A 21102-nucleotide genomic window follows, 5' to 3' on the forward strand; every position below is an offset into this window, starting at 1 on the left:
ACTCCCTCAAAGTAAGAAAAAGTATAAAATGGCTTATGAGGGAAAAAGCTTGGGATGGCAGAAAGATACCATTGCAGATGAGCTGGGATCAGTCAAACTGAGCCTCTCTTTTCTCCCTTTCCCTGCATTCCATCTGCCTCCCCCTACCACCCCATTGGGACATCTATTGAGTATACTCAGTTATACTGAGTGCTTCCCTGGGAAACTTAGAAATCTGTATAGAGCTGTTCTTTGATTTAATGTGATTGCAGTTAGCCAAATTGTTCATGTTCTTGGTTAAACTCGCATGTTTTGCAAACAGTGTGTTCATCACCAGCATTCCAAAAGAATCTGTTGCTTTATTGAACTGGACTATTCACTAATCTAGCTGTGAGTTCTCACGGGGTGTGCCTGAACTCCTTTAGAGTGGTTGTGAGAGCCCATTCGAAAGCATCTAGATGAATTACACAGCGTGCTATTTATGAATCTGTAACTCTGATAAGTCATATATTGAATGCAGTGAAACTTAGAGCACCAAATCACTCAGAATCTAAGCTCAGCCACCCCCAGCCCTTCTGATATCTGGAATGAGCTGGAATGCAAGAGGGTTTATTGTCTGCCAAACTTCTCCACTCTTTTCACACGACGACACTATTAAAATACTATTTATTTAATTGAATTTAATGTCATTTAATACTTCAGTGGGTAAGTGTGAGTCATGGAGAAAGATTTACTGCTATACATTCATAAATTTATGTAAATGTTATCACAATTTAAAATATATCAGAATACACATACGTATTTGCATTAATACTTTTATGTGGGACATATCCATAGTCAAAGAAATACCTACTTGGTTTAGTGGCTTTGAAACTAAACCCAATCATTGCAGTTTTTTGGTTGGTAACCTGTACTCTGAAATGGTTAAACACACAAGCTGTCTCTTTACCGTTGTCTTCTATATTTATATCTATGTGGAAGGTGATTAATTTGTCGTATCAGAATGCTCAAATTTGAGTGTGAGGCGAAACGGCCATCTAGGGCTATTGCTGAAAAGACTGAAGCTGTTTATGAAGTATTTAACTGAGCTTTATCATTAAAAGCAAGGTGTATAGCATGCAAAAAATCATAAAATCGTCTTTCTAATGAAGTAGCCCACAAAGTGTTCAACTAATCATTCATGGACAACTTGTGGGATACTTAAAAAATTATAAGATCATAAAATGTTGAAATCTAAAAGTTGCATGATATTCAGTCCTACCTGCAAGGGTGAAATAATTTGAAGCTGAGTGGTAGGTTTTAGAATGGTGATTCATTTCAGAAAGCTCTCAATATCATTACTGTCTCATTGCCTGTACTACTCTCCATACTTTAAAACTGATGTTGATGCAATGCTCAACAATATAATGAAGAACTAATAGGGATAAAGTTCCATAAAATGTGAAGTCAAAAGCCACACCTATAGAAGAGCACATCAACAGAAAATTGGAAATAATTTGCTTTTTTGTACTAGCTTACTGGGACTTGAGGCAGCAAGCTAATAGAACCCATACAAGCTTCTGTGCTAGCATAGCTGTCTTGCTGTGAGTGTCCATACCAGCACAGATCTCTGCAATTTCTGAACCTTCCCTTTTTTTTTTTTTCAACCTTTAACTCTCATAAGTATGTGGCTTTTATTTTTCAAAGCTGTTGTCTTCAAAAGCTCTTTTTTTATTCATACTTTTTTTTTTTTTGGTCATTTGTGCATTGGTCTTGTTTAGTTCTGCATTACTCCATTTCCTTCAAATACCATTTTCTTGGGAATTAAGTTGATCAGTGACTGAGGCTATATATATAAAAATTCTTCAATCCACTGGTGTCCTTTCTCCTCCACTAGAACCATAGAATCTTTTCTTGACTGTTCTTGTTTTACTTTTAGATTCTTAAGGAATCTGCACTCCTAGTGCATATGCTACATTGAGAACATTTTTTGGATCCTCATACTGTCTGGTAAGTAACATGACAGTCTGAAGACATTCATTCAAAGTTTTTAATGCTTTATTCTGTCATCTGTGTTAGAATCCTGGATAGGATGATACAACTAACCTTTTCCTGTGCATCTTTATTTTCTGAGAGCCAGACTTAAGTTATTTTTGCCACTCTTAAGTTATTTTCACCATTATTACAGCAAACGTGATGAGCTGAATACAGTACCTTGGCTAAGTGTAATGGAAAACACATTTCAAGCATCATTAGCCATAACAGATTATGTCTCAGTGAATCAAATTCTTTATTGAAGTCAACAGAAAAGAGTGATGATAACTAAAATATTTGAAAGTGGCTGATTGTTATCCTGAGGTATGTCCCTTGTGCCTCATCTAAGCATATGTCATACCGATTCACTTTGGTTTGTTTTTTAATCTTTGAATCCTTGACCTTGCTTCCTGGCAATATCAATGAGATCGGTTTGTAGCTACATGCTTCTTCCAGTACTGTTTCTTAGGTACTGGAATGTACACTGATCTTGTCCAGGAATCTGATTGCCTTCCAGTTTGCAATAGCTTCATACGTATAGAAAGCAAAGTTTCTACTGCTGCTCTATGACACGCTTTATTGACACATCATCCTGTCTTTGAACTTTTCTATTCTTCACCCTTTTAAAGGTGTGTCTTGCTTTAGACTGTAATGATGGTGGTTCTGTTTAACGTGCACCATCAAGATTATTCATCTGTTCCTTATCCTCACATAGTTTCTGATGGTATTTTTTCCATCTACATTTACTAGCTTTGCTTCTACCTGTATTCTCCAGCAGCTTTTACAGAGTACCTGTGATGTGAGCTTTTAACCCATGCTGTACTGACAGTGTTATTATCTTGAGTCAGCTATAATCTGATCTCCTTGTTGCACTTTTTTATTATTATTGTTGAATTTGTATAATTTTTTCTCCTTTTTATCCTAAATAACCTTTAGTGCTCATTTAACAACCCTCATTCTTACTAATACTGTGTTCTCCCTTGTTTCAAGAATACTGTCAATACTTGTTTTACTAAAATTTATTCTGTTACTTTATTTTTGGGCCTTGTTCTTCTTTCAGTGCTTAAAAAAAGGTTTTGGTATCTGCAGTATATATTGTTGCATTATATACGCAGAATTGAAGCTCAAAAGTTCAAGGTCTTCTCTTCCTTTTATTTTATAGCTTTCCAGTACAGCTAATCAATCACAGACTGTGCCACAGTAAATTCTCTTCTTGTGATGTGTTGGTCTTCTGTTTATGCGCAGTTGTCCTGATTTCCTGACTGGAGATTAGGCAATGTGAGGGTATGCGTGATTTATTTCTAAAGAGGAAATTCTTGGTGAGGACAGACTTCCAGTACAGGATTTATCTAGCTGTTGGTCCTTTCTTTTCCTTTCGTTTTATTCTTGCCTCCCTCCCACCCTGCAACTTTGACATTTGTCACAGTAAATGAGTTTCTCTCTTTTAAAATGTAACTTACTTAGCTCTTGCATTCGTATTAAGTAAATACTTAGTGTCAAATTCTGTCCATGATATAATTAGTCAAGCTAACGGTCTCAGCAGAAGTTACTACGTATGTTCAGCATGATACTTCTTTCAATATTTTCTAGCTCATACTTTCTCTATTTAAACCCAGGACATTCTCTATGAAGGATATGTAGTGTTTCAAACAGTTGCTTTCAATAATAGCAATGACAACAAAATTTTGCCCTGAGTATGTGAAAGCTGAAAATATACTCTGACATCTCAGCTAAAAAAAATACCTGAATGAAATCTCAAAACGCTCTGAGAAGAAATATTTTGTCTGGGGCTATGTGTGTGAAAGAGTTAGATTCAAAAGATACTTTCAGACCGTGTTAATGCATGAGAGATGATAGAAAATACTTTAAAGCCATATTGAAAGCTTTGCTGGAATTAATATTTGAATACAGATATGTATATATAGACATTGACTTTTTTTTCTAGACATCATCTGGCAATTTAAATCCATTCTAAGAGAAATTGTGACTACATTTATCCTCTGAATTGGATGGATGAGAGGTCTTAAGTACCGACAAATCCAGTCTTATTTTCATAGGTTCTATTTTTTTTAGTTACCCCTCTTCTACACTGAAGTTTATCTAGCCTTCAGAGAAATGGAGGAATGTGGGAAGCAGCAAACCAACCTATGATTGAACTTTTACAGACGCATAAAGGGCACAAAGGAAGAGAACTGAAATAGTGCAGAGAAGCAGGGCATCGCATATCACTGGGTTAGCACTACAGATTACAGCAGGTCAATTGAAAAGCAAAATTCTATGTCCTCAATGAATAGCTGCCATCTGGCTGACTTTGGATCCAGATGTCACATTTCTTTTTATCCTGTGAATATAACAACTGTTTCAAGGTTTACTTGGGGGGAAATACAGCAAGTATGGAGGAGGCAGATGTGAAGTAGACATAAAGATTTTAGAAAGTAATTAGAAAAGATTGGATATTCTATTCTATACTCTTCAGAGATTTGTTCCACCTGGTTTACTGTTACTACAAATGTTGGGAATATCCTTGAAGTGTCAAATAAGACAATGTTTGTGCCTTTATACTATATCAGCACGGTGTTTGGATACTGTCTGTATTTGAACACTGCCTTTTTTTCATGCAGCAGTCTTTCTGTAGAACTGAGAAAGCAATAACTATTAAATCATTTATTCCAACATAATGCTTAAATTTTAAAAAGTGTGTTTACAACACAGAAGTTGAACTGAACCACTGATAGAAAAAAAAATTGGGCAGGATCTAAAGACAGAAGTCTGTATTACTTGAACTCACTGATAAATAAATTTCCTGGTGAGGGTGGCAGGAGAGGAAGCCTCCAGGAAACCACATGATCATTGCTGAAATCATTAACAGCCCATCAGAATGTATTCTGCCTGCTAGAGAAGATGCTGCTGCTCTGAAGCATGGTTTGTAATCTTTCTTTTTTTTTTCCCTACTTATTTGTAGGACTAGGGACTAGTGTCAATGATGTGTGTAAGCGGATAACATGGATTTTGAAAAACCGGTATACCTGATACATTCTCCACACTCTGTTCTCTCTTTCATTGAGAGCTCTAGGCTAACAAGGCTGTTGGCAGCAGCTATCTGAAAGAAGGAAGACTTCCTTCAAAAGAATGGCCATGGATGTTTTCAGACACCTATAGACTAGATCACTGGCTCCAGATAGAATTTAGCATGGAAGGTTTTGAAGTTTGAAACTGTACTTCAACTTCTGACTTCCTAAGACCACTTGAGTCTATATTCATGTAGACATATCGATATATTACAATATGTATGTGTTGAGTATTGAAATATCATTGCCTGATGCTTTTTATCTACTGTATGGTTCGGCTTCTCTTACAGCATTCAAACTGGTACAAGGTTCATATCAACTTTTAAAGTCCAGATTACATTAAGTTCAGCAGTAGAGAGAGATTATAACGGCAATTCTGTAGCAGTATTGTGGTCTATGGGGAAAGACGTATTTTCCTTCACTCAGCCTAAGGCTGCACCTGGAGGCATCCCACCATCATTCTGAGTGTTTTCATAAATTCTCTCTCAAGTTCTTGTTTGTGAATACATCACACTGTGGGAACATCTGTGCAAGAGCTATTGGTTGCAGATTTTTTTTTACTTCACCATGATGCGCAGCTTTCCAAGCTCATTCCCATGTGCTGTGTTTGGTCATTAAACAGGCAGAAAGGATCACACACCTCAGCTGCTGTCTGAAATAGAGCTTTATTTGCTCATTTGGGTTGAGTCTAATGCTGGATTTTGCTTTTGACTTTTACTGTTTTAAAGTAATCTTTCAGCACTTTCAAGTGCCTATATTAGTGGGTTTTATTACTTCCACTTCTAGTCCTTAGGTTCCTAGGTTTATAATGACTTGTCCAGTTCTGATGGCAACCTCTCCCAGTAGTTCCAAGAACTATCTTCATAAAAGAAAATCTTCTGCTCTCTGATGGACGTACATTCTGCCTACACTCTGTGTAGAGGGATAGCTGTGCGATTTATCTGTTTAGCCTTCAGACTTAGGGCTCCTCAGCACCATGATAAAATTTGCAGGTCCATTGTCATTGGCCATGACATGAAATTAATCCACTTCCAAAATGTCTGTATTTCCTTACATATGTGACCAGCTCCTGTAAGATAAGAACTCATAGCATAACTCCTAACTCTTTATTTCTGTAAGACCACTCTCAGGTTTTTGCACAGCCTATCATATTGTCTGGTAAAACTGATGAAAATAGAATTGTTTAGAGTAAGCTACATGAATGTGTTACAGCTGGTAACTGGTGGTTTGCTTATTTAAGAGGGGAGAAGTGCTTATTTAAGAGGGGAGAAGTGTCTCATGAGGTATATTGTTCTGTTCAATTTTGGGTGCTGAAACACATTCATAAAAACTGATCTAAAAAAAAATTAGTAATTGCTTATTGGTTATTTTTTATTGTGTAGTTTTAGAAAATCTATTTGGTTTGCCCTGTGTATTGTGAAACTACTATCCCAGTAAGTATGGCTACATATGAACCCCGGAGCCCTGATTTAAATGCTTTGTGCTGACCAGCGTAGCTTAAACCATCAAATGTCAGCCTCCTGTGAAGCCTGAGCTTAAGACTCAGTTATACAGTAATATCTCAAACTAAGACATCAGAAGGAATGCAAAAACTAGTCAGAAACAGCAATGATAGCATAAATTTAACTATTCATGTTAATGCTGCTGCCTGAAGTTACAAAATAACTGATATAATCCCATCCTGAGCTCTGGCCTGATCCCCATGGACAGTTTCCAGGGTGAGTGGGAAAGAGGTTTGCTGCAGAAACTGAGGAGCTAAGATTAATCCTTCGCTGCAACACAGCCTTAGCCTGTGCATGTCAAGCGTCTTACTGCCAAAGCCCTGATCTTCGAAGTAGTTATGTTCTCTCATGTCTTGACTTGTGGAAGCTAATGTGTTGAATCCGTGCCTCAACAGTCTTAACATCTCATCTGCTCTTCTTCCAAAGAATTCCAGAAAACATTTCTAAGATGGTTTCTCTTCCTCATTCTAGTCACACTTTGATTGCATCTTGCATTATTGCTTCACTAGGGTCTTGGGCATTACAGTACACAGTTAATTAGAAACATCAGCAAGTTCTTAGAAGCTGTCCGGAAATCTATGTTAACTTATGAAAGACATTTTTGGCCTTATCCTTCAACAGCAACATACCTAGAAAATTTTAAATTGGCTAAAAAAGAATTGCCTGGAATTAGATACTACATATGTACTTAGAAAATAATAAGGAAACCAGTTCTTGCAGCAAGGGTATACTTTATGAAGAAGAAAAACAGTGTACTGTCTTTCTGTTTTTTCAAGTTTGGATGTATGCCAGGTGATATTACATATACTCATTGTACTGTTCACTTATGCTAATTTTGTGTGATGAGGAGACCTACGTAAAATTACTTAGAGCAACTGAGGCGTGGAAACCAGCAGGTGTATGTAGCTTGCTCTGAAAGTAATCCCTCCTATTTATTTCCATGGAAACTATAACGATATAAAGAGCACAATACAAGTGTTTGATAGAGCAAATTCTCAGCTACAAAACGCAGCTTCTCAATATAGTCACCCCTGTTAGCTGGTTTGTGAAGATGAGCGGGTTGAGATGCTCTTCGCTTTGTGGTGCAGCAGCTGTGTATGGCTTTCCAGAACATGGCTTGTCTTTCACATCACCATTGCCACTGCTGAAGTGCATCACCCACCCCACCCTATGTTCACATCCACTGTTTGGTCTCCATAGATATTCAGCAAGCATCGTCAATGAGTGCCATTTTTTCCATGTGAGGGAACTCAATTCCACATCTTTGCTTCATACACACTTCCATTTCAGACATTGTTTTGTCAGAGTGCCTCTCTGCTGCCGTCTGTCATGTGACAACAAAATATAATGGAATATTGGCAGGAAGGTTCCACCTCTGCTGCCATGCCACCAACATCCCCCTCTGATGTTGCGAGCCAGGATAATGAAATTGGAAGCATTACTGTCAGAGCAGCCCTTGTACAAAACGAGTTTACTCAAAGGATCCCATACGGTGTGAATGTCTTGGCATATTTTGTAAAAAGTTCAAATCCAGATCACATTGTCAGACTAATAAAAACAAATAATTAATTTCCTATTTTATAAATACATTATGTGGCTTTGATAAAACAGTCTGAAATTAGGATAGCTTGAGGGAAAATTTTGGTATAGAACAACTAGTAAGAAGAGATCTGTGTTTATAAGTGCACTATTTTGTGTTCTTGTATTTTTTTTTTAATGACAGTCACATCTGTTGAGAGAACATTGAGCTAAGACAGAAAACACCAATGGCTAAGCTTCATAATCCAGCTCTCTTCTAGTAGCCTTGATGTGCTGTAATCCACCAAAAATCAGTGAGTTAGAATGTTTTTATACTTCATGTAATCAACACAGTAAGAGATATCAAGTGAACGAGAATTGTTTTGTGGCCTGTATTTGGACGGTGATTTGTATTGCTATATTGTCTTCCTCCTCACTGATCTTTCTGATCTATTTTTATGAAGACAGATGAAGCCACAGGGTCATACTTTTGCCTTGGTGAGCCTCAATGAGCAGTCTAACTTCCATAAAGTTAATGCTGAAGCTGGCACTTCCTCTCTGAGTGGTGGGGTAGATAACTATTCTAACACTGATGCATTGTTGGTATACATGAAACCCAAAGATGAGCAAAGAACACTATAAACAGTATTCAGTGTTACAGAAAAAAACTAATGGTGTCTGTCCATAGAGCTGCCAATGTCAACACACACCACTGCTGCACATTTATTCTTCTTGTCTCTAGTATAAAATATTAGTTGGAATAAGGCAATTGAAAATGGTCTTTTTTCAATTTTATTTTTAAAAACCAGTGACTAAAGTAATTCTTACTAATGTATTTAGAGACTGGAGGTTCTACGATAGAATTTGAACCTAAGTTTCTGCAATTTGACCTTTTTACACCTTTTTTTTTTCCTAGCTAATTTGTGTATCAGCAGTCAAGCACTTTATAGGGAAATGGAAATCTACTGTTAGGACTTACAGAGCAGTGTAAGAAAAAAAGAAGTCCTTTAGTCTGTATTTTGCTTGCTGTTTTCATTTTGATAGCTTTTTCTGTGTGTAGTTGAACAAAGAGAGCATGATCTATCCCCCTTCTGTGTGCAACAGCCATAGATGTAACCCTAAGTAAGAAAAGGAGACTAATCAAGTTACTTTGTCTGTAGAGAGCTTGGAAGTACTGCAGCCAGTTTTTCACAGAGCAATTTTTTCTTGAGTTGGTTTGTCTCCATCACTTCTACTGATGCATTCCTTTCTCGTGGCTGTGCTGCTAATATTCTGCACAGCTTTGCAGACTGACTTGCTAGTCCCTTACTTAGGACAGCAGGACAGCATACAGGAGAATAAGAAGGACTTCAAATCTGGGACTTTTGTGCCTCATTTGACAACGCTAAATATTTAACCATTTACAGTTCTGAGGTGGGTGAGAAGCTCTGTCTGCTTAGAAATGCCTATCCAAGACTGAAAGATGTTTTTGTCATGACAGTTATGTCAGAACTGGCACATCTTCTTAAGTTTGGTACCGAATGAGGTTTTTTTGTCTCGAAAAACCTGTTCTTTGTCAGTTGTTTCTAGGCTCTTACAGAAAGAAATGGTAGTATTTATGTAGTATTTTAAAGTATATTTTCAATAGTGAGTTGGCAGTATTGTCTGAAAACTATGCATTCTTTCCATAGATCATATGTGACCTTCATTGCTCTGAAGAGGACTTGTTTTCAGTCTGTCCTGTCATTGTTTGTAGCACTTAAATAGTTTGTGATCTAACTTAATAGCAGAAAGCAATGAATTATAAATTTAGGCTGGTAAGGCAGTTTGCTAATCAGTAGAAAACCTTGATTAAAACTATAAAGTAGCCAGTATATAAAGGAGTTTCCCTCCTGCCTGTTGACAGGAATTGCAGGATTTTAGTGAAGGGTTTTGGAAACAAATGCATTATTTTGGGATTACTTGATATTTCTTCTATTTGCATTATTAAAACTACATTAGTTCTGAAAGAAGCTCATTGTTAGAAGGGACACGGAGCAACTAATATCATATTAGGCCACCTACATTAACCTGCCTTCCTTTCAGCTACAGTTTCCAAAGAGTCTAGAGTTTGTGTTGGTCTTGCCATAGCTGAAAACTCATGCAGTGTCTCATAAACAGAAAAGAGCTTAAAATGCCACTGGTCATTGATCCACTAGGAACCTTGAGCCAAAGAGAGGTATTTTAGTTAAATTTCAAGGAAATTTGAGGTGTAAAGAATTCTATTTAAACAGAAGTTAAAAGAAAATGCTTGATGTTTCCTCTCTCATATTTTTTTTTAGGGAAAGCTACTTGCTTCAGTGTTTATGAGAACTGCAGAAGATTTCTAGTTGTGCAAGTTTCTGGGTTTTATCTCAACCTCTTTTTGGAAGAAGTTGCTGTTTGGGTTGTGGGATTGAGAATGTAGTTTTTGGAACTTTTTGTTAGGTGGAATGGGTGAGTGGAGAATCAAATTAGGAAAGTCAAGAATTACTGAACTACATACATATATATATATATATATATTTTAAAGAGATGAGTAAGAAGAGCAAGGCTGTAGACAGGAAGAATGGAAAAGCCAGAGTTAAGGGAAACATTTGAAGCCAGAAATTAGTCAAATCTTGTAGTCCCTGCTAGGAAAGTTGGTCAAGATGTGAGTTGAAGCGATATTGCTAATATTACTTGGCAATGCTTTCTAGCAGTGGTCAGCAAGTATATTAAGAAAAAATAAGCTAATGATGGTGTCTAGCTTAATAAAATTTGTTGTGCCTCCTTAGTAGACAAAAACCACAATATCATAAAATTGTATTTGATCGTTCAGAACACTGTGTGAAAGTGGTCTAATGTTTTTGAAACGATTGTTTTGTGGTGGTGACAAAAATGGAGATAAAAGATGTGCAAACTGGAACCTGAATGTTACTCTTACTTGGGAAATAGCAAGGCTCCAGAAGGCAGTTGCAAATACATCAGGTCACCCAATAAATGACCTTTTGTTCCTACAAAATCCTAGCTGTATGTAATTCTTTATGATCTCTTTGATTACTGTTTCTGCCATCTTGTATTTTCCGTTGTGGAGTTTTATTGCTGCAGAAAACATTTCCTGTGATGGATTGTTTTGAATTCTTGCCCCTTTCTAAAATAGCTTATTGCAAAATATCTTGATTATAAGTTGTTTGTATTTGTTTCTAGATCTAGCTTTAAATGTAGTCCTTAAATGACCAATTTTTGACAAGACCATTCAAATTTATTATTCTGACACGTCACACTCAATGGAAGGAAACTGTGGTTTTGCTCCTTCTTGTCCTGAGTGTCCAACCTTTTGGCTTGCTCGTGCCACACTGAGTGAAGAGGAATTGTCTTGAGCCGCATATAAAGTACATAATAGAGTTAGTATGTATGGGTAACTGAACTTCTTTTATTTTTAAATATTTTTGTATTTAAACACAAAGAAGGCAACAAAAACATAAAACTAGGTGAGCTGGACACTTATGCTGAAGTTTTGTCTGATGCTTCAGATGTTGCTTTGTTGCTGTTAAAGCTTTCACCCTTTAATATTGATATCTTGAGGATGAAAAAAGGTGCAAACTGCTAGTAAATATATCCTACATCAGTTTCAGTGCACTGAGTTCCATGGCTCTGGAGTAGCATTGTATGGGATTTAACTCCCTTAATATCCTTTTCACTCCCTCTAGGGGTGCAAGAATGTGGGGCCAGAGAGAAAAGAATTAGTTGCATCAGAGCAACTGCAATTGTGACTTATGTTTTTCTTTCACCTATAAGATACTTAATTTTCTACATCGAGTTATGACCAGGACAAATGAAGAAAAATAAGTTGGGTTTATAAACAAACAAATAGAAGCTTATTATCACCATTATAAAGATTGATTAGTCTTAGTATTAGTCATTTGATCTAATTGATTTAATTCAACCAACATTGAGGCTAACCTATTGATGTATTAATTTGATCTTTATTTGATTTTGATTTACGTCTGAAATTACATTATTGTTCATTAGTGTGCTAGTATTACTTAAAGTGGCTCTGTTTGGATGATGCATACTTGTTTGTTTAATGTTTCATTTCAGTTTAAAGGAAAACAGACTTGAAACCAAACCCATTAATGTTCTTTTATAAAACTTAGTGGGTCCAGAACCTTGGAAAACCTGGTTCTAAACATACCTGCCTCCTTGCAAGTTAGCCTTTGGCTCTTACACAGTATCTCAATGTTTTGTAAACCAGGAAGAGAGCACTGAAGTAAAAGTGTTAGTCTCCCTGCAGGAAAAAGTCTCAAGCAACTAGTTTTAAGAATAAATTTTAGTCTTAGCTCTGAGGAGATCATTTAAGATTAAAAAAAAAGAAAAAAAAGAAAGAAAGAAAAAGAAACTAACAAAAAAGCAAAAAAAAAACAACAAACCCTCAGTATAATTAACATTTACATGTTCCACGTAATTGCTTTCACATGCATTTGCCTAAGAATAACTACAGTACATACTCTGCATTACAATGAATCCCTCCTGTGGTAGTAAAAGAAATATTTACTATCTTTTAAACTGGATATACCCATTTCCTGTGCATTGAAAGGGGAAACAGAAAAACAAGCATTTAATTTAAAGGATGCTTCATCTGTTGATGGTGTTTGTGCCGATTTACAGAAGGTAATGGTAGTGTTAATGTAACTTGATTTCTGAGCAATTAAGCAACAGTTTTAATACAAGCAAAATGTTTAGTTGGGATCTTTTATCAGGAAGCCAGAATAATGGTTAATACTGTGTGTAAAATTCAGGTGAAGTACTGTGGTTTTATTAAGTTCTTAGGCTGGACACTAAATAGCTCAGGCTATTGATAATACAATACAGTGTCTTTCATTTTGGGTGAGCTACCTCATTGTCAGTGCTGAAAGGAACAGTAGTGGTGATCATCAGGGAGAGAGGCCAAGAGCCTCAGAGGGTGTACAGATGAATCTCATCCACCAGGCAATGGCTGTGGGCAGATCCAAGCTGAGAGGAGGAGTAGAAATGCTTTTATTCCCATTACATGTGATTGGACTCCAGCATTTTTTAAGGAACACTGAATTCACCATGAAGTTGAATTTTAAAGTTATTTTAAAGTTATAAATCACTTGAAACCTTGTGGCTCCAAATTGTAGTCTTTCATGTGTTAAATGTCTAGTTATGTATATCTATGTTTTCTTTGAGGGCAATAGTCATCTGATCTGAGTGTGGTTAGGTAATCAAGTCAAGTCTGCTCTTCTCGCTGCAGCTTCATGACTTAATGTATTTTTGCATGCCTTCCTTGGCAGCCTGATGTGACTTGTACCCATCTTTTACAGTCCACACTGAGATAAAGCAGATGATTCTAATTTTTGTAAGACTAACACAAACACAATCTGTAGTGTTGATTTCACTACTTGTTTAGATTGTTGGTTTCCATTAGATTTCTCATTAAAATTCTATGCTTATAAAGACAGTTTGCAGTTAATTGCCATTGACTCCATATTTGAAATAAGAAATTTTTTTATAATAGTTCAAAAGATGCATAAAAAGTTGCAGCAGTCTATTTTCTGTAATTATAGCTTCAACATAGAAATTGCCATATTAAGTATTTCTCACAGTCAATCTTGCAGTTTCTGAGAAGTGTTCTCAGCTGCAATTACTGCATCAAAGCAGGACAGAGTAAATACATAAGTATTTGCAAAAAAAAAAAACAACCACCCAAGAACGCTAGTTCTGCAGTTACGTATCTACCCTCTGTATTTTCTCCATCTTCTCATACGTATCACCAAAAGGTCAGATCTATCCAAGACTTTTCCTTTACAAGACTCTCTTCCGTTATTTTCTCTCTGTAGAGGAGACTAGTGTTTGATGACCTTTTGAACCAGTAATTCTGTCTTCTGAAGCAGAAAATTAAGTTTTCTTTACTATGAAGAAGCCTGTGTGTGCCTCATTCTCATATTCACGCTAGCCTGTCCTGACATACAAGGAGCAGAGAATGTGAAAATGATGTGTCCAAGGAGTTAGGACAGCAGAATGCAGATTTTCAGAAAAAACTGTATCAAAAATGTCTTACAGGTTCTCATTCGTACTAAGATACTTTTAAAGTGCTCTCAGAGTCCAAAGGGCTTGCCCATGGGTGAAGGTGTAATTTATACTCTTTGCACTGTCCACAGTGTAAATAAGAATTAAATTTTTCAGCAAGTCATATGGATCTTCAAGTAAGAACAAAGAAATGTCCAAGATATTTGAGGCAGTAAAATTAAAATCACATCAGATGCTGATCCTGGATATTACATTCACAGATGGTTCAGGAAAAGCTGAAAATGGAAGAGATGACCAAAGGTGTATAATTACTGTAGTTTGTGAAGAGCTGTTTCCACTTGCAAGAAATTCAGTTGTACTCCGGGATAGCAGCTTACAAAGTCATCCTGGCAGACCTGCCCAGCCCCTTGGACTGGAATTTCTGCTCAGAGGAAGTGTCATCTCCAGCATTTTCTTAGAGGTGTTACTAGTACTTCTGTAGGTCCTGAGACTGAATAGACAGATTTGGGATTGTTTATTAAAACAGAGTAAAATACTGGATCATTGGTGATGTTTGTGTGGAATAGTCTTTCCTGGGGTACTCTCTGTAACCGTGCTGTAAACCTACTCAGTCATGCAGTGTATTTCTCGTGGTGATCATCATTCAGCTCCTCCTGTAGTTTAGGTGGGAATAACAGACAGAATGGTCTGTCATGCCCTGGAATGTAAGCTTGCCAGGTGCAGCTAGTACAGGAACCCTGTACCTCCAGTGAAAGGTATACAGCTACCTGTAACATATAAGTAAAAAAAAATGTGTCCCACTTTGCTTCTCAGTAGCTGACACAGCCTTTCATGTGTCTTACCTGGCTGAAGTAAATGAAAAAGGCTAAGCCTAGATCAGACAGAATTTTGAAATGTGTTTGTATTGGCAGAAAGTAGGAAAGTGTAAATAGCCTTTTTTCCTATCCTGAACAGAAATTGAAGGAAAGCTAATCAAATGAGTGGAAATGGCATGGGAGAGCACTACCCTCATATTAGGGAAGGACTGAATCTTATTATTCATGCTCTGTTTTTTGGCAGATGGCTTAATACATTAAAATGGACAAGAGAGCAGTGCAGACAGTGTGGCATCATAGCTGTACAAATGGAGACAGCCCAGGCAGAAGCTCATTGCAGTCTGGGGAGTGACTGGGAGAAGCAAATGGCTCTGTCACACTTAATTAAAAAAGTAGCACCACAATACAGACAAAGGCCAGTGACAAGTATTGTCCCTGCAAATGAAGCGTTACCTACCTTGCTACAGTCCATACAGTGCCATTCAGCTCCTCTGCTTACTGACTGTATAGGTAATGCAGCTTTTTTACTGATGTTTCAATCAAAAAGGAAAAAATAGCTCCTTAATCACCACAGGGTTGGCCAAAGAGAGGAAGACCCTGAAGCTGGACCGTTCCTTTCCCCATTTCCTTCCTTCTTATATAAATGTAGGTCTAACTGCTGCTCTCACCTCTGGGATTTCTGTTCCAGTGCTTAAATTTCTGTGTATAACTGAATAGCAGAGCACCCTCCTGAGAACTTTCAGCTAACTTTTTGTTGTTTTCAGTGCAAGCATCATTTTTGGAACATAGATGCTAATGAAAAAGAAGGGACTTTTCCCTGACTTCCAGAAAAGATTTTTTCTGTGGCAGTAATCTTTAATTATATTCAGTAGCCATTTCCTTCTCTTTAGAGTTTGAGTAAATTAATAGGTTCAAAGTGTCGGGAGCATTCTTTCAAGTATCTAAGGTGCACTGATTCTATTAACAGGTTTTCAGTTTGCTATGATCAGTTTTTGCTTCACGCTAGGCATTAAGTGGCTTTGGACCAGCTTGCATTCAGAACAAGCACAGCACGGTCTTCTGCACCGTTTGTCCAGCTGTACCCTGTTGCAGGCAGGTACCAGATGCAGCCAAGGACAACACTAGGGCAAGATAGAAGCCAAGCCTGTCAGTCAGCAGCAGTTCTCTCCCCAGCAGCGTGTGTGCTGGACACAAGGAGAGTGGACCTTCTCAGTTTGGTATCTCTGCTAGCTAGGTCTGCTGTAATCAGTCGAAAGAGATGGGAACACTGCCCCAGGACAGTTCAAAGTGTGTCACTATTGCAGGCACTCTGAATTGCTCATAGGAGGAGCTTAAGTCCCTAGTGGAGACCTGGTTAGTTTGCATGGTCTGCTAATTTAAATGCCTAAAATTGGAACAGTGTGAATGCTTTCCGAGTTGCTGTGTGCTCTCTGAGGCTTACAGAGTCATTTGCAGGTGTAGTCCTGGTGTATGTGTAGTTCTGTAATCTGTTGCCTGGCCTAGAGCACTTATGGTGACAGTGCATTCTGTTACACTCACAGCTGTTACAAGGTGACATGTAGTTGTGGGCATTTGTAGATTACCTTACATAAGTCATGTACTTATTCCAGCACTTCACACTGCAGAAGACAGTGCATGCCTTCTTCACTACTATTCTGTTTCAGCATTTATGGAAGACATTTTATTTGAATTGCTTTACAGAAGTTAATTACATTCATTTTATAACTATATCATCAGTTTTACTTTATACTACTACTCAGGCCAAATGACTTTCCTTCAGTCATACGTGAGAAACTCAGAAAAGATACTCAAATTACCTGTTTTATTCTGGACATAAAATAAGGTGCTTCAATGCAAAGCCTTATGAGGGAGTGAAATGTCTGAAATGAGCGTACAGTAAAAATTATGCATAAAACCTGCCATAGGGCCAGTTATTCTTCACATAGCTGTATTAACATGAAAATATACACATGTGGACAGAACACAGATACACTCATAGAATCATAGAGCCACCAAGGTTGGAAAAGATCTCCAAGATGATCTAGTCCAGCCATTCACCTACCACCAATATTTGCCCTCTAAACCATTAGTGTCCCTCAGTATAACATCTAAATGTTTCTTGAACGCCTCCGGGGACAGCAACTCAACCACCTCCCTGGACAGGCCCTTCCAGCACCTGACCACTCTTTCAGAGTAGAGATTTTTCTCGATATCCAACCTGAACCTCCCCTGGCACAACTTGTGGCCATTCCTTCTCGTCCTATTGCTAGATATGCAGAAGAGGCTGATGCCCACCTTGCTACAACCTCCTTTCAGGTAGTTGTAGAGAGTGATAAGAGCCTCCTCTTCTCCAGACTAAACAATCCCAGCTCCCTCTGCTTCTCCTCATAAGGCCTGTGCTCCAGACTCCTCACAGCTTTGTTGCATTTATCCAGACACACTTCAGGGCCTTGGTGTCTTTCTTGTAGCGAGGGGCTCAAAACTGAACACAGTACTCAAGGTGCGGCCTCAACAGAGCTGAGTACAGAGGGACGATCACCTCTTGTTCCTGCTGGCTGCACTGTCTGTGATACAGGCCAGGATGCCATTGGCCACCTTGGCTACTTGGGCTCACCACTGGCTCGTGTTCAGCTGAGTGTCAGTCAGTACCCCCAGGTCCATTTCTTCCACACAGTCTTCCAGCCACTCTGCCCCAATCCTGTAGCACTGTATGATGTTGTTTTGGTCAAAGTGCAGGACCTGGCACTTGGTCTCATTGAACTTCATCCCATTGGCCTCAGCCCAGTGATCCAGCCTGTCCAGATCCTTCTGTAGGGCCTTCCTACCCCGAAGCAGATTGACACTTCCTTCCAATTTGGAGTCATCTGCAGACTTACTGAGCATGTACTCAATGCCCTCATCTAGATCATTAAAGATATTAAACAGGATGGGCCACAGTACTGAATCCTGGGAACACCACTTGTGGCCAGTCAGCACCATTCATTCAGATGTCATCTTCCAACTGTACTACACAGAACAGGATGAATAAAAATTGCAGTTTTGCTACTACTGCCTCACTGGTATAGAAATCAATTTCTTTGCTTTGCTGATGCCAGGTGCCATTTGAATTGTAGTGATCCACTAGAGATAGTGGGGAAAAAATGAAAGATGTCAAGAGAAAATGCATTTTTGGAAGCAAAATCAATTCTTTAAATCCATTTCTGTTCCTCATTTTACAAATTTCATTACATCCAATTCTATTACAAAAATGCACTCTCAGTATGGCCAGTAATTGGAAGATGACCATTCACATGGATTTAATAACTAATTTCAGTCTTCACGTGTTTCAGTTTTCTTCAATGAAATAACCAAATTATGGAAGATGATATAGTCAGTGCAGATAATTCTTATATGCAAATGATTTATCCTAAAAATTTCTTCTTGTCTGAATGTAGTAGAAATTCATACTGAACTAACTTCATCACTACTGGAACACAGTAATTCAAATGTTTGCAGGAGCTTTTTCTGATGATTTTTTACTTTCAATCTAGCTGTTCCTCCTGAGTTTCTCTGTTTGACTAATGCAGTCCTACTGTACTGCTCAGGAAGCAAGACGTGATCTGCTGCTTGGATGGCCCAGCAAAATATTTAACAAAATTGCTTCAGCTATAAAACAGTACAGAAAAAGCAGCTTTGTTTCATTGCCATGCCCTTATTATGAATCCTTGTTGTGACCTGTATTCTAGTTTCCTGCAATGGAGTGTCTGTAGTTGTCCTATTCCCATTCAACTGTTCTGTTCCTGGGAGATGAAGAAGTTACTTTGGGGGTGCACAGTAACAAGCTTATGCAACAAGGAATTGCAGTGCAGTGACTTCAGGAGCCTAATGAAGAATTTAAACGAGAAACATACCCTCACTCCCTCTTCTTTTTTCCCCCTGAAATTCTAATTTTGTTTTATGACATATGGCTTGCCATCTGTTTCCAGATCAAACAAGTTTAAAGATGGGGAGTTTTAAAAAAGGAAAGTAACCTTTTTCTGAAGCAGGAAATAGTATTGCTGTTTAGAAATCACACTGGTTTTGGTGAAATGAAAGGAAAAAACCTCTAGGCACTGCAGTAAGTTTGTTGCGTGCTGTACACAGTCTAAGGTTTTGAGTTTTTTGAAGCCTCTTCTGTGTATGCTGTATGTAATGTAATGTGTATGTAATTGTTCAGCATTTTACCACTAGTCCCTCTTTTATTTCCTTTTAGACACTAGAATCTTTGGGCGTTACGGTAGGCAATTACAGTCAGTAAGAGGAAAAAGAATAATTTGGAGCAGGGGGAGGTGATGTGGTGGCTGTGGAGAACAACGTGGGCTTATATCCATCAGCATCTGCCAGGTTAGAAAAGCAGGAGGACGTGAGCAGGGCAGGATCACATAGATTTGACAGGAAGGAAAAAGATCTTTCTCTCCAGAGACGAGGAAGCGCCTCAGAGGAGACAGTGTGACCAGCAGTGAGAAGTCAGAGGCTGTTGTGAACAAAGTAGTGAGGGTGTCAGTGGGCCTGGCTGAGGTATCAGATGGAATTATGGGAGGTGCATGAGGGAAAGATGAGACTGTTAGCTTAAAGCTTTGGGTTTGTCAGACATCAGTCTCCAAGATACTGTAACATAGTCTGGTTTATGAACAAATTTTCAAGAAATGAAACCTTAGTTCAGATCACAATTGAACCCGGTACCTTATGCAACCTCTATCTAGTAATACCCAGTAGCAGGCAGTGTGTTACATACAAGCTAAAAAATAGCTTCAAACAAAATAGAATACAGTAGAGGCTAGGTCAAGAGGGATGAATACACAGTAGTTCTGTAGTTTTGAGTCTTGAATTCATTCTAATTATAGGGTTGCCTACACAGTGAGTACTATTTTTAGCTGAGAATATGGGTTTAATTTACAATAAATGTTTCAGATGAAATTTCTCAGGTGGATACGCTTGCTGAAATGTTAGAAATGTTAGTATATTTGTACACGCTACGTTCCTTTGACCAGTCCTGAGAACATGTGAGGAAACTAAGAATGGTGTGGGATTAGGAGGCTGGGTGAAGTGATCTCAGTTGCTTGAAATTTTCTTGGCTTCTTGCAGCTAGACAAAGATGTCAGTGAAAATAGAAATCATTGTTACTCCAAAAGTTGTAGGTTTTTTTTTTTTTAACCAAATACAAATACCCTGTTCTGTTTTTTTTTTCTGAGGTCTATGGGCAGATGTATTCTGTGCTCAATTTCTAATCGAGGTTTTAAGCTCCAGTTTACTTTCCAACTGACTTGGTGCAGTTGCTATACTTTTGCCATAAGCTGCAGCTGATAGATGCACTTCTAGACAAAAGCAGGCAAGTAGAGTTACTTCCATGTCAGGCTAAGGCACAAATCACCTAAGTATTAGGACAGTCAGATTTGGGGTAAATGTTTGTGGGGCAGGTGTGTAATTTGTTGTTTGTTTTTTTTTTTTTGCTGCATTTCTTCATGGTATTTGTGGCGTGCATGTAGTCCTTATGTGAAGGAGTGGGGCTTTTCTGAAGGGTAAGTATGACAGGAGTTTGCAAAGAACAAAATGTCAGGCAGAACCTACCACTGTGTTTTCATGTTTATACCTTCTGTAACAGTCCATGTAAATTTTGAGTAAGAAATGTGTCTTTTAGTGACCATACCTTGGTGATAACGAGTTGTTACCTAATGTGCCAGCAGTGTGACTTTGCTTCTGCAAAGCGCATACCTACAATCTGAGTACCAGATCCTCTGAAGAGATCATTTGAGCATGTTCTTAGCTATATTGGTTGCAATACTGGCAATTCCATGAGAATTTTTTATGGTGTAAGTCACTGCTTACACCCACCATGATGAAATGTGATGAGGTTGTTCTCTCGGTATGGGGTTAGAAGGTAAAGCATTACTATAGTCTGACCAAATACTGGTTGGTGTTAATTCAGTGGCTCTACCAAAGGCTATGTGACTGTGTTTAAACCAAAAGTGTTTCAGCCAATGTTTCCCCCTACACACACTGAGTATTTTGTCCACATTTGCGTATTATAGGATATACAACATCTGAAGTGAGTAATTCTGTATTTCATTACTGTATGAACTAAGTACACGAATCTGCCAAAAATAACAAACCAGCAAACAAGTGAGAAGTCTACCATATGTTATCGAATGACTTGGCATA

At 38.1% G+C, this 21102-nt stretch overlaps 1 long non-coding RNA gene across 6 annotated transcripts in view; it reads left to right on the forward strand.

Annotated features, from left to right (window-relative positions):
* Window positions 1-21102, forward strand: part of LOC110399833 — a 296244-nt gene that overhangs the window by 231269 nt on the left and 43873 nt on the right. For all 6 annotated transcript variants that reach the window (XR_002439427.1, XR_002439428.1, XR_002439429.1 and 3 more), the window contains one exon: window positions 1898-1968. This is a non-coding gene — a long non-coding RNA (uncharacterized LOC110399833). The remainder of the gene's footprint in view (window positions 1-1897; window positions 1969-21102) is intronic.

The sequence above is a fragment of the Numida meleagris genome, chromosome 5 (assembly GCF_002078875.1).
Source record: "Numida meleagris isolate 19003 breed g44 Domestic line chromosome 5, NumMel1.0, whole genome shotgun sequence".
NCBI lineage: Eukaryota > Metazoa > Chordata > Aves > Galliformes > Numididae > Numida > Numida meleagris.